Below are 10,953 nucleotides of genomic sequence, written 5' to 3'. Positions count from 1 at the left end.
ACTGCTGTGGGAATAGCAGGTTTTTCTCTAACAGCCCCACAGGGCTGGATCACTGGAGAAGCACTAGTAATCAGCCCATTTTTCAGTCTGGAGCCCGTAGGTGGTCAAGGAGCCAGTGATGCCAAAACCAGAGCCAGAAAATTGATTGGGGATCCGAGGATCAATTGCTATTGCCATAGATGAGGAGTCTGGGGTCTGTCCTTGCAAGCTGCTTGTACCATTTCACACCATAATCACCAATACTGGGACTCTGCCAGGGCAGGAGAGGGTGACCCTCTGGCCAGGGCCCCAGGCCCTAACAGTGGCTGAGTCAGCACAGACTGGGCCCACGACCCTGCAAGGAGGAGGGACATAGACAGGGTGTGCGGGCATGGTGAGCAGACCTCGGGGTGGGTGTGGTCGTGTAGGGGGGCAGGAACCTGAGTTGGGACCCTGGATCCCCTCCCCTAGTGCAAGATGGGGGACAGGAGTCCTGCAGGCCTGATCCCTCAAACCAGGCTGGCTCCAGGGGCTTTCCCTGCAGCGTCCCTGGAGCATGTGGGGTAGTGAGTCCTCCCATCTGCTGCGAGTCCCCAGGGGTGAGCCGTGTGTCCAATGAGTTGAGACCTGCCCCTCTTCATGTCCCGCAAGGGAATTTTCTTTTTTTTTTTTAATTTTTATTTATTTATGATAGTCACAGAGAGAGAGAGAGAGGCAGAGACACAGGCAGAGGGAGAAGCAGGCTCCATGCACCGGGAGCCCGATGTAGGATTCGATCCCGGGTCTCCAGGATCGCGCCCTGGGCCAAAGGCAGGCGCCAAACCGCTGCACCACCCAGGGATCCCCCGCAAGGGAATTTTCATGGAGGATTGAGGACAGTGAGTGTGTGTTGGGAGGGATGTTTGCAGACCTTCAAACCCCAGGGGGAGGAGGAGTCACGGAGGAGAACAAGCTGAATGTCCAAGGTCAGGCTGTAGTGCCTGGACATCAGGTGTCATGAAGAAGTGGGGATGGAGATGAACCCCAACTTTCGCACACACCTGCACACCCCCAGGTCCCCAGCCACAGGGAGGCAGAGCTGGGGGTCTCGCTCATCCCTTCATCCCCCTGGGGAGGAGCACTGCATTCTGGTCACAGCTCCCCACTCTCACACAGTGTCACACCTCCTTGGATCAGTGGATGGGATGATGTCACCCTGTGCCCCATCACAGCCCCCAGAAACCTAGATAACATTATCTGCCTGAACAAAGGTGCTGTTGCTCTGGGGTACAGTTCACTGAGCTGTGACAGCACAGCAGTGTGGTATGGCCGTGGTCACAGTGCCGTGGAGGAGAGTGACATCACCATAAAAATAGTCACTCACACACTCACCCTCCTCCTTCCTCCACCTGCTGTCAATCCCTGGCCTCCTTACCACCTCTAGATTCTTGTCTCTTCCAAAACACAATGAATTCCAGTGATGTGGAATGTAGCCTGTGGTATGTTCTTCTACCCTATGAAATGTTCCTTTAGAGGATCCCCAGGTGGCTCAGCAGTTTAGCACCTGCCTTCGGCCCAAGGCATGATCCTGGAGTCCCGGGATTGAGTCCCATGCTGACCTCCCTGCACAGAGCCTGCTTCTCCCTCTGCCTGTGTCTCTGCGTCTCTCTCTCTCTCATGAATAAAAAATAAAAAAATAAAAAAATGTGCAGTTAATACTCATGCATATTTTTGAACTTCAAAACTTATTTCCTTTAAATGCTGATTAATATCACCCTTTATAAATATTCATAATGATGGAGGATGGTTTTCTTACCTCAAGTCTGATCATTTAATAAAAAGCTGGTCTAAGAATTAGTGTGCAGATATTTATTGCTTTCACCTGAGGTGAATATGAAAAAAATTTCCATAAAGAAGAACATCAGGATTTTTCTCTAGAAAGATTTTTTTTACTTTATATAATTTTCAGTATGGCATTGATTTATGTGTTCAATACAACATCAAATAATGAGAACTAGTCATCTGGTTGAAGCTAAGGGAATAATGGTCCCAGCTGCACAGAGCGCTTACATGTGCATCTGCAGAGCAGGAAAGGGGCTGAAGGACCATGATAGCTTCGTGACTTATGAGTGTTTCATTTACTGAAACATCAGTAGATGATAGGTGAATGTTCACTAGTCTAGAAGAAACTGTCCCAGCTCATGAGGAAAAAATTTTCAGTATTGTTTAAGACTCGTTGTGTACAAATGGGGCTAATCTGAGTGACTCTGAAGTCAGAGACGATGAAGGAGACTCCATTCCCAGGAGGCACCCCAAGATGCACCTGGACCCGAGCATTAACTGAAGAATAAGCAGAAACCCAGGGGGAGCCTAAGCAGGCAGCTGCTGGGGTGCTCACACACTTTGCCTATGGGTAAGTAGGTTTTTGTCTCACTTCTCCACAGGCCTGGAGCACCGTGTGAGCATTGAGACTGCTGTCATAGGAAGAGCAGTAATAATCAGCCTCGTCCTCAGCCTGGAGTCCAGAGATGGTCAGGGTGGCTGTGCTGCCTGATTTGGAGCCAGAGAATCGATCAGGAACCCCAGAGGATCGAGTATTGGTATTATAGATGATGGTTCTGGGGCCTGTTCCTGGGAGCTGCTTCTACCAGCCCACATAACTGCTATAACCAACGTTGGAGCTGCTTCCAGTGCAAGAGATGGTGACTCTCTGGCCCAGGGACCCAGACACAGAGGCCGGTTGAGTCAGCACAGACTGGGCCCAGGACGCTGCAAGGGGGAGAGACACAGAGAGGGTGATGCTGGGTCCTGGAGACAAGAGAAGGATGCAGGACGGCACACATCCTCCCAGGCCCCCTTCACGGTCTCCACATCCATTCACCTGTGAAGTGAGCAAGGAGGGTGAGGAGCAGAGGGGACCAGGCCATGGTGGAGGTCTTCACTGATCCTGCCTTCTGTGGTCCCACAGCTGAGCAGAGCCTCCCCTCATCTCTCCCTTCCCCTCTTCATCCTCCGGGAGAGGGAGGGGCCCTTCCATGCAAATGAGACCCCAGTTGTCTGGTCGGTCCCTCAGTGGCCCTGGGTCAAGTCCCTCTGCCTGGGGATGTGAAGGGTGTGGGCAGGGGAGGGGAGGGGCTGTGTAGAAACCTGAGGTAGGGAGGTCCCAGGTGTGAGCCCTCAGCAGAGGGCACAGGCAGTGCCTGGTGGCAGGTCCAAGTTATAATCACCCTGAGTCTTCATAAACGGACCCCATCACCCCCTGGTGTCCAATCCCAGATACACTATTGTGTGACTGGATGATCAGAGCCCATCTAAAACAATGGGTGCCTCCCCACTGCTCTGTCCACTGCTTTAGGGCCAGGACAGGAGTCCCCTTATGTAACCTCCCATTTCCAGAGGAAAAACTTTCTGCTTCACTTAGATTTCTCATGGATATGTGTCCATAGCTTCTTGGGTGTTTTTCCCTCAGAACTGAGGTGGTATCTCTATACAAACTCTTCTTGATCAGGATCAAGTCCAGAGCATTGACGGGTCCCTATGCACATTTGGAATCTTCTGTGCAAGATGTTGTGTTCTCTCCTGTTATGTGACTCCTCCCTGAGTTCTAGAGGATTCCTTCCTCGGAGGTTTGTACATCAATGAAGAGACAGGGAGAAATCTGGCCACGTTTTGGGTAGAAGCTCTTGAATTCATTCCTAGTAGATAATATACTGAGAATCTTCGTCACCTGTCCCTACTTACACTTGGTTGTCACAATAGTTTCCCACACACTGTTGGCAGGGATTCCCTCCTAGGGACTCTCTTCCCAGCACATGGTCACAAGACTGCAGGAGCCCAGCCTCATGAGGTTGCCAGTGTTGCTGACATCAGAGCAGAGGGATAAAGATGCTGGAAGTTCTTGTAAGACAGGAGTGACTGCTGAAGTTGCTCTGACAGAGACCAAGGGACAGAGTGATGTGTGAGTCACCAGTTAGTCAACTGTGTATTTAAAATGGATGTGGCCTTTTTACACAATGTTCCTCACAGTAAGATTTATTTAAACTCAGTGACAAAGTCATTGTGAGGCTGCAGGTGGAAACACTATACACCTGTCCCAGATCTGTGCTTAGTGAGAAGGAATATGGATAGAAACTCTGGCCAAGAAATTGGATGCAAAAACAACTGTAAAAGACAGCCTTCTGTTCTTGGTTGAAAGGGAGTCAACAGACTTTTTATGAAATCGACTTTCTATTTTTGGTCGTAGGTTTAGTATTATGAGTTTTATTCTATAATCAGGAAAGTCCAAAGTGATGGCTAAGGAAGCTCAAGGAGAGCCTATGCCTACAAAGTTCAGAGCCATGTCAGCCACCGAATCACCAAAGACATACAGAGCTTCCAGGGCAGAGCAATCTGAGGTCAGACTTGACTCTGGGGTGGACACAGCTGTAGTCCCTCTGCCTGGTACCCAGCATGTTCAGGACAGATTTCTTGGTCATTCAGCCACCCGTGACTACAAGAAGGGATTTCTAATACCCAAGGGCAGCTGCACCCAAAGTTTCTGTCAAAGGTCCCACATGTGAGTGGTGGACACATGGAGATGAGACCATGTGGTCCAAAGCTGGGAAAGAAGTTTTCTACGTAGAAGTCCAGCCTCTTTGGAGGTGTCAGGGGAGTGACTCAGTGTGTGAAAGTCCAGTCCTGTGAGTACTGGGAGTGTGTGTTCCACGTCACCATGGACTCTGAGAACCGTGGGAATAGTACTGATGCTGGGCTCCCAGAATCAATGTATTGATTGCCTCAGGTGCTGACTGGAGCCCAGGGATGGTCAGGGGATGATCTGCCCATAGGGACAGAGATGCCTTTGGGATTCCTGAGAATCAGCCTTGTCCCAGGAGATCAGGTGTTCAGGGCATGTCCTGGCTGCCCTGCTGACAGGAACCCAGTTATACAGGATGTTGCTGGTGTTTCCTGGTGACTGGGGATCTGCATTCCAGAGATTGTGACCTTGAGGATGGTGGGTGAGCACAGGGTTACTCTGAACTCTGGAAGCACAGAGAAATTGAGAAACTGCAGAGCCAAGGATATTGTACAGAGAAGAGAGAGAGGAGGACACTTTGCCCCCTTTTCTACTTGTGACTTCTGATGGATGGTTCTCCCTGGAGCTGACCCTAGAAATAAAAGGCATGTGTCTGAAAGATCATTTCCTGGAGGGGAATTTGTTTCTGGTGGTGACGAATCATTTGAGAGGAGACCTTGCAACAATCCGAAGTACAGGTTTTGTTGGGTGACATAAATCTGTCCATTTATCTCATCTGTCTCGATCCACTGTATCCCATAAGAAGGACATAGAGCAAAATCCTAGAAATGGAGACTTTGTTATTTGACCCAGTGGATCTCCAGATGGTTTTATGTTGTCGCCCAAGGTATCTGGAAATTACCTATGCAGTGAGGGAGGGATGTGAGGAACAGGGCAGAGACACACAGACCTGGATCCTGAGCCTCACGTCCAAGCCTGGGCCTAACAACCCATTCTCTGTGCTCTCCTGATACTCACATTTTGGGGGAGGTTTCTCATGCAAACTTTCCTCTTTCCTAAGGTTATACAAGCTCCTCCTTTGACTTTAGTTAGGGCTCCAGCTTAGCATAAGAGAATATAGGAGTCGGGGGTAGGGCTTCACCCAGAAGTGACACAGGAGCACCTGCAAAATGCCCAGAGACAGACACTCCCAGGGGATGTACAAGGGAGCACCACTGCTCTCTGGTGGTTGCAAGAGACATGTGGACCTTGGGCTGATCTGGTGTCCAGGGGTCCTTTCCCCCATTCCTCCATGCTCACTGATCTATTCTCTTCAGATTGGCTTCTTTTACTTAGAAATATACATGGAAATCTCCCCAATGTCTTCCTCTGCCCTGAAAATTTATGTCTTTGAATTGTTGAATCACATTCCATGTATGGACATACTAGAATATCTTTACCCATTCACCATTTGCAGGACATATTTGTTGGCTTGGCAATCATCAATAAAATAGGAATAAATATTTAGGGACATATTTTGGGTGAACACAAGTAATTCATTTATAGAATTACCTAAGAGCATGGATTTTGTATTATATCTCTAAGATTTTGTTTAGCTCTGCAAGAAACTGCCCAGGCATGTTCCAAAGTGGCTGGGGCATTTGGTATCCACCCCCAGCAGTGAAGGAGAGTTCCTGCTGCCCCACTTCCTGGGCACCATCTGATGTTGATGTTGTATTGAATTTTCGTCATGCTTATGGGAGTCTGGTGCTACCTCACTGCTTCAGTGTGTAATCCTCCAGTGAAACATCATGTGGGAAATCTTTACACATGTGCAGTAGTTCTCTGTGTACATTTTTTTTTCTGTGTACATTTTTGTAAGGGGTCTTTTCGCATCTGCTCACTGGGAAAACATGACCCAGCACCCATGAATTCTGGAGCTTGCAAAGCTCCAATATGAAAAGAAAGAGAGAAAATCAATATCACCAAGATTCCAGGACTCAGGGAATTCTACTAAATTCTTAGGAATGCACCAGGGGATAGGCAGGGCCTAGGCAGAGGCCACATGATTCTTCTGCGTCACACAACTGGCCTTCTTCTCATTGCAGCCCAGCAACAGTGGGGTCATATCGGTTCTGAAATCCACATAACTATTTTTTCATTGGGAGATGAATATGTTCAAAAGGAGGTATTTTCATTAACATTTTACACTTAAAAAAGTCTGAACTATCAATCATTCTCTTTCTTGCAAGATACAAAGCATTTGTAGCCCGATTCTGAGCCTCTGTTGGTCACAGGCAGGGACAGGGGAGTGATGGAATAAGACGTGGAGGATAGACGTTAACACACGTCCCCAGGAAACAGAAGTTCTCTGTGTGATAATGGTAGTATGCTGCTCTACAGCAATGATGACCAATCTCTCCTCAGGCGGCAGCCCAAGGTGGTCGAAGGTGTTTTTGTCAACACACCCATACCTGGAAAATCAGACTTGCACCCCTGGCTGATCATTCAATGCTGTTCTGGGTCACAATGTAGGATCTCTGCCTGGGAGCTGTGGTACCAATGCCAGGGTAACCCCTGTGTTTCTACTGTTCTTGTGCAAGAGAAGGGGACCTTGGATATGGGCTCATCAAGAGGTTCCCTAGGGGAGGAACACATGTACACATGGGAGCGTTCTTACTCTTGACGTCCACAGCCCTCACATCCCTGGATTATGGAAAAGCTACAATGGGACTAAGGAAAGAGGGAGACAGAGTCAGTACTTTTGGGCTAAGGACACCCACACACAAGAGTCTCCATTAACCTGTTGGCAGCTATAGCAGATGCTCATTCACGCACCCACATCACCCAAATTCACTGATGCACGCTGAGCATTTTCCCAGTAATGGTGCAACATCCCCCAAATCTCATATTCCATAAAATGGTTCATGGTCCCAAATTCCCTCTTTGACTGAACCCTTCTCTTCAATTGCACAATGGAAGCCTCAGGTGCTGAGCAAATGATCCCATCCAGCTCTGAGAATGGAATTTCCCAGGGCCTGTGTCCTCACACAACATCCCAGATCCTAGTGCTCAGGCCTAAGACACAGTGAACCTTGACCACTTCTGAGCACTGGAGCCTGGGAGGGAAGGGAAGGCTCTTCTCTGAGCCCTGGAGGTGCTGAATCCATGCTGGGGAGGACGGCACCCTCTGCTTAGATAGTCTAAGACCTCTGAGGGGGATAAAGTCAAATAAAGGCTCTTTGTCCTCATTTCAGGAGAAAAACATTTACCAGCAGAGATTCCAGTTTTATGACATTTGGAAACCCAGGTAACATGAATGTTACAACATATAAGTGTTTTGTTTTATTTTTGTTTTATGTTTTTTTCTAAGGACATAGAGACACTGATGAGATAATTGAGAATAAACCCATTATGAACCAGGTGGCACTTGTAAGTACGCAATATATATATACAACTTATTTTACAAGTATAAATTTTCATGAAAGAAGAATCTGAAGAGATGAAGGATTTTGTCCCATGTCCTGATTTGCCACTGTCACTGTGAGAAGCATTATTGTTTCTGATTAGACAGTGAAGGTCAGTCTAGTCCTCAGGCTGTAGCCCAGAAATGAGGGAGCCTTGCCTTTCCTGAGGCATCCTTGGATCAGGGGAAGCGGCTGCGGTCCCCAGAGCCCTGGTGCTCATCTGAGTCTGAGAAGTAGTACAGGAGGTACTGGGGAGGGCTCTGTGGCTTCTGCTGGAACCAGTGTTTGTAGTAGCTGCCAACACTGGGGCCACTGCTCTGGGTGCAGATGAGTCTGTTGTTCCAGGAGATGCAGAGAGGGAGGGCGCTGGGTCCGCAAAGGTTGGGACAGGGACCTGCAAACACAGACACTGATGGGTAATGGAGCAAAGACCAGAGAAAACTTCCCAGTAGCTGAGCCAGAGGGGCTGATGGAGCCTAGGAACTGGGACCTGGTATGTGAGGCCTGTCTGTACCTGTGCACTGAGAGAAGTACATCAGGAGACAGGAGTCCAGGACATGGTGACGGTCCCCACACCAGGTGTGCTTCTGCTGATGCCTCCTTTTACCCCCATTATTTTCTACCAGAGGGTGTCCATGCAAATGAAGTCCATCTAGTGATTTCCCAGCCCCTCCCTGAGCCCTGGTGCTGGAGCTCAGCTCACACCCCATTGTGGAGGTTGGGAGTTAACTTCCCCCCTGGGGAGAGCCCTGGAGGAAGAACCTGCTGAGACCACACCCAGTCCCTGCTCAGGGGACTCTTCCAGGCCTGAGAGGACACAGCTGTTGAGTCCCCATCAGTGAGCAGAGGGCTCAGCACACAGACCCAGGCTTCCTTAAGTGAAGGTTCCTCCCTGAACAGTTATGTAGGGTCCACACCTACAGGTCCACAGCTTCCCCTATTGGTCACACACCCACCCCATCTGGGATCAAAGCCCTGGGAGCCCAGGGGCTTTCACCAGCTCACCAGGGCCGTGTCCACACCCCCATGTCTTATCTCTAGATACCATGATTTGTATACACAGCACACGATTACTCTGGTCTCATTCTGTGAAGTGATGCTTCCTTATCTAAAGAACAACCATGTGCACAAATAGCCAATTAATGTGTCACCAGAGAAGTTATCACAAAAGGTGAAAGTTAAGCGTGTATCATGTCAAGCATCACTGATCAGAGGACAGTGGAGCTGGTTTAAAGGGCTGGTAGGTGCAAAGGACACATTCATAGATCAATATTTAACAAGTATTCCGAGATATATTTATGGAAGTTAGTGTTCAAAAGCATCTATTACTATATTTTTGAAAATTTTTAAATTTTTAATTGGAGTTCAATTTGCCAACATATAGCATAACACCCAGTTCTCATCCCGCCAAATGCCCCCCTCAGTGCCCATCACCCATTCACCCCCACCCCCTGCCCACCTCCCTTCCACTACCTCTTCTTCATTTCCCAGAGTTAGGTGTCTCTCATGTCGTGTCACCCTCACTGATATTTTCACACATTTTCTCTCCTTTCCCTTTATTCCCTTTCACTATTATTTATATTCCCCAAATGAATGAGACCATTTAATGTTTGTCCTTCTCTGATTGACTTATTTCACTCAGCATAATACCTTCCAGTTCTATCCACGTTGAAGCAAATGGTCGGTATCTGTCGTTTCTAATGGCTGAGGAATATTCCATTGTATACATAGACCACATCTTCTTTATCCATTCATCTTTCGATGGACACCGAGGCTCCTTCCACAGTTTGGCTACTGTGGACATTGCTGCTAAAAACATCGGGGTGCAGTTGTCCCCGCGTTTCACTGCATCTGTATCTTTGGGGTAAATCCCCAGCAGTGCAATTGCTGGGTCTTAGGGCAGATATATTTTTAACTCTTTGAGGAATCTCCACACAGTTTTCCAGAGTGGCTGCACCAGTTCACATTCCCACCAACAGTGCAAGAGGGTTCCCATTTCTCCACATCCTCTCCAACATTTGTAGTTTCCTGTCTTGTTAATTTTCCCCATTCTCACTGGTGTGAGGTGGTATCTCATTGTGGTTTTTTTATAATAAATTTATTTTTTTATTGGTGTTCAATTTGCCAACATACAGAGTAACATCCAGTGCTCATCCCATCAAGTGTCCCCCTCAGGGCCCGTCACCCATTCACCCCCACCCCCCACCCTCCTCCCCTTCCACCACCCCTAGTTCGTATCCCAGAGTTAGGAGTCTTTATGTTCTGTCTCCCTTTCTGATATTTCCTACCCATTTCTTCTCCCTTCCCTTCTATTCCCTTTCACTATTATTTTTGATTTGCATTTCCCTGATGGCAAGTGATGCGGAGCATTTCCTCATGTGCTTGTTGGCCATATCTATGCATTTCTGCTGTTCATACACACCTCCCCCCTTTGTAGGGAGTGGCCATGATCTGTCTGAAACCTGCAGAGGAGTCCTTCTTGCCTCTCCATAACTGTAAGAAATTTGAGGACAAATTTTGGGGTTCCCTCTCTGCAGCTGCAGAACCACATTCTTTGTCTCCACCTTCCCACGGATCCCTGCTTGTCTCCATCTGACTGTCATGGTACAAGCACAGGAATCAATTGAATTAGGAGGCCACCCCACCCCCTTAATTACTGCATCTGTACTAATTACATCTGCAGTACCCGTTTTCCATATAATGTCACATTCGAAGTCCTGAGCTCTACAATTTCAACATATGTTCTTTGGTAAGATAGAATTTAAATGAAAATGTTAGGAAAGAAGAATCCTTTCCCAAAAGGTTTATAAGTATCACTATTTTATTTATTTATTTATTTATTTATTTATTTATTTATTTATTTATTTTAAAGTTTTTATTCATTCAAGAAAGACACACACACAGAGAGTCAGGGACACAGCAGAGGGAGAAACAGGCTCCATGCATGGAGCCCAAAATGGGACTCGAATCCAGTACTCCAGGATCAAGGCCAGGGCTGAAGGCAGGAGTTCAACCCCTGAACTAAGCAGGCCT

The 10,953-nt window shown here is 47.9% G+C and overlaps 1 gene segment (V, D, J or C); it reads right to left on the bottom strand.

Moving 5' to 3' along the window:
• Positions 1-10,953, bottom strand: part of LOC144299095 (immunoglobulin lambda variable 8-61-like) — a 343,361-nt gene that overhangs the window by 71,302 nt on the left and 261,106 nt on the right.

The sequence above is a fragment of the Canis aureus genome, chromosome 27, assembly GCF_053574225.1.
Source record: "Canis aureus isolate CA01 chromosome 27, VMU_Caureus_v.1.0, whole genome shotgun sequence".
Lineage (NCBI taxonomy): Eukaryota > Metazoa > Chordata > Mammalia > Carnivora > Canidae > Canis > Canis aureus.
Note: the sequence above shows the minus strand (reverse complement) of the source record. Positions and strands in the feature narration are given on the sequence as shown.